This window comes from Boleophthalmus pectinirostris, unplaced genomic scaffold (genome assembly GCF_026225935.1).
Source record: "Boleophthalmus pectinirostris isolate CB_2022bp ecotype Guang Dong unplaced genomic scaffold, ASM2622593v1 HiC_scaffold_22, whole genome shotgun sequence".
Lineage (NCBI taxonomy): Eukaryota > Metazoa > Chordata > Actinopteri > Gobiiformes > Gobiidae > Boleophthalmus > Boleophthalmus pectinirostris.
Genome location: NW_026571190.1, coordinates 42,416,158 through 42,419,565, shown reverse-complemented (window position 1 = coordinate 42,419,565; position 3,408 = coordinate 42,416,158).

Sequence of the window (3,408 nt, the reverse complement as noted above, 5' to 3'; positions counted from 1 at the left end):
ACTCCGGTACATGTAATCTGTTACTCCCCGACACTGCACTGTGTAAATCATTGATCAAATTTAAAATGGTCTCGTTTCTCTTTTCAGTTTGTCGCTGTTTAAACAGTCGATTATTTAATTGTCTGTGTGCGATTGTCGAAGGAGGAGAAGAAGAAACACACAGACTCAGCAGTGGGAGGATCGTCATCACATGTAGAATCATTCCACGCGTTAAATAAGAATAATTCGACGCTTTATTCGATGCTGGTTCAACACAAACACACGTTACGCCCCAAAGACAGACTAAAAATAAAGTCTGAAACGATCTGAACGCTTAAATCTATCTGGAAATCATTTTAAAAGCAGTGAAACGATGTGTCCACGCAGCGAGATCATCTTCAAACCAACGACCTCCAGACGAGAATGAAAGGTTGTATAGAGGATTTTTTTAAGGGAAGTGAAATACAGCGGCCGTCCTTTTTCAAATGTTGTGCATATGTGACACCACCTTCCTCCTCCACAGCCTCCTCAGTGGAAACACCTCCTCCCGCCTCTTTACTCTAGAAATCACGTTTGTTTACATCCAGTACGTGTTCAGAATCACCGTTGAAGTTTCCTGTCTAGAAATATTTCAGCGACCGACGCGTCAGTTTTTAGACCCTTCGTCTGCTTCGGTCGCGCCATCGCTGGAAGGAATCTCCAAGAATCACCTCAGTTTGGCTTCGCTCCTTTTCCTCTTCTCTTCTTCTTTCAGCGACCTCAAAAACGGACTTTCTTTTGCGGCGAACTGGTCGTGGATTCTCGTCCGCCGTCGCGACAAACTTGGTGCGAAATGCGAGGAAGCGACAGTTTGAAAAAGCCTCTAAGAACCGCTGCGTAAACCACATAATCCCCGCGCTCCAACGAATCAGTTACACTAGAAACGTAGGGAGTTTGAGTGACAACCTAACAGCCAATAGAAAATGAGGGAGCCTCGTTAGCTATTGGCTGATGTTTATCTGGCCTCAACACGTCCACAGTTGATAGATTTTCATTCTTTTTTTTTTTTTTGGTCGTCATAATTACAAGGCTGCAGTGTCTCTGTGTTGGTATTTTAAACTTTCACTGACAATTTGCAACTAAAAAAAAAAATCCTCCATACAACCTTGAAGCGTCTCAGAACGAGAAGTTTTAAAATCATGGCACAGATCAGAGAAATTTACAGTAAATGACAAAAACCTGAAAAGCTCCAGGAGAGTTTTGAAGGAGAGTTTTTTTTTTTTTTTTTATGTCTCTTGTTACTCACTTGTGACTCAGAGCCGTTTCTCTCACACAGCGACACAAAACTCCCTCTGTTACTGTTATTATTGAGTAATCTCGCCCCCCCCCCCCCCCCCCCACACGCTGGTCTTTCCCGTCACTCCCGGTCGCTCCCCGCTCTCCCTCTGCTCCGGTTTACGCCGCAAGCTTCAGCCACAAGGAAAGAAATGAAACCCGCAAACGTTCGAGTTTTTAAAGAGTTTTTAGTCCAGAGACACAGATCTGAAAAACTCTGTTACTGCTGCGTTTTTTTGTTGTTGTTGTTGATTGGATGAATTCTGTTTAAATCACAAAAGTCGACAACATTAGAGACGATGTTCTGCGGTGATAACGAGCCGCGTCTGTGGAGCTGCGTCAAACACGCTCACGTTTCACTCCACCTGCGTTTTCCTTCAGGCGTTTCCAGTGTTGGGAAGTTTACTTTTAAAATGTAATCCCCTACAGATTACAGATTACACACACCAAAATGTAGTTTGTAACAGAATCCATTAAATTACTTAAAGTGAGTAATGTAATCTGAATACTTTGGATTACTTGATTTGTTGTAGAGAAACAAAGACGAGGAAATCTTCACATAAGAAGTTTTGTCTGATAAAAGAAAATAAAAAGTCCAGATTTTACTGAACCAAATTAAAAATATTATTGATAGAAAACGAAGAAACACGTCCACACAGCAGGATTTAGTCCTGGTAAAACCTGTTTTAGTCCTGGTTTAGATCTAGTTTAGACCTGGTTTAGTCCTGGTTTAGTTTCCGGCAATGAGTGGAATTACCGAAAAAAATAAAAAAATATATAAAAAAAGGGATTTAGCCCAAATTGTGAAAACAGGAAAATCCCTCTGTGTAATCCACTTATTTCAACAAAGTAACTGTAATCCAATTACCACTCACTGAAACAGTAACTGTAACTGAATACAGTTACTCATCATTTGTACTCTGATTACTCCGGTACATGTAATCTGTTACTCCACAACACTGTCCGTTTCTTGTAAAGTTGATGTTTGTTGTTGTAGATCAGGGATGTTCACACTTTTTCATCATGTGAGCTTCTTACAAAATGACCAAGTCAAAATGATCGACCTGATACAAAGTCAAACAAACTGCACTGAAACACTCTGTGGCCCTTTTTTGGACCCTCCCCCACAGTTTGAGAACCTCTTCTTTAAGAGAACTTCCTCTGGCACTTTACACAAAACTGTGAAAAACGTGAAGGAAGATTTTTAAACCTGTTTTTTAAAGTTCCAAACTGGAGTTTCATTCTTTTGTGGTTTTGCAGTGATATTTACCAGCCTCTGCACGTTTACCAAACCAAACGCACATCGTGACAAACACAGATGCATTTGTCACTTTTGTTAAACAAACTTCAACCAAATGTGGCAGTAGGTCTGTTCTGTAGATCCGCTCTATGCTGTAGACCTGCTTTGTGCCAACACTGGAACACAAATTTAGACTGGTTTTTGCTTCACGTTTGGTCTTGTTCTTCTAATCAGCCGCACTGTGGGAGGGGCTTGTGTTGGCTGTACGCAGGAAGGAGCGAGAGCGTGAAAAGGCGAGGGGCGGCGTGCTGACGTGAGGCAGGTGGACAGGTAGGATGTTTAGGAAGTTGAACCTGCCCTGTGATGCACGCTGGTACACGAGGGCACACGCTGTCGCAGACGAGCCGTGCATAGGGAGCGTGTGTGTTTGTGATGCGCCGTAGAGTCTCCGCGGGTTTCAAATGAGCGCACAGGCCGAACTGAGACGCCCCACACGCTCCTGCACCCGCTACAAGTTTATTACCAACAGCAGCGGCCGGAATGAAACATGATCACACTTGTTGAGTGTCAGACCTCGAGTGAGAGACAAGACCGAGTCCAAACGCTGTCGGTGTCGCACCTCATGATGTCATGAAGTGATAATGTTTGATAGTTCTCAGCTCTTTTTCCCTTTTAGTTCAGCCGAGATCAGAAACTCCAGATTTTTTTAAATGATCCAGATGATTCTACTGAAGGTGTGTGGAGTTTAAAAACACAAAGGAGCACTTCCTGTATCGCCACATGATGACATCACAAAGTGGAACAGAGTGTTTACAGTTTGAGAGAAGAACTTTAAAGTGTAAATGTGCAGAGTTTGTGAGTTAAAACGTGTGAAA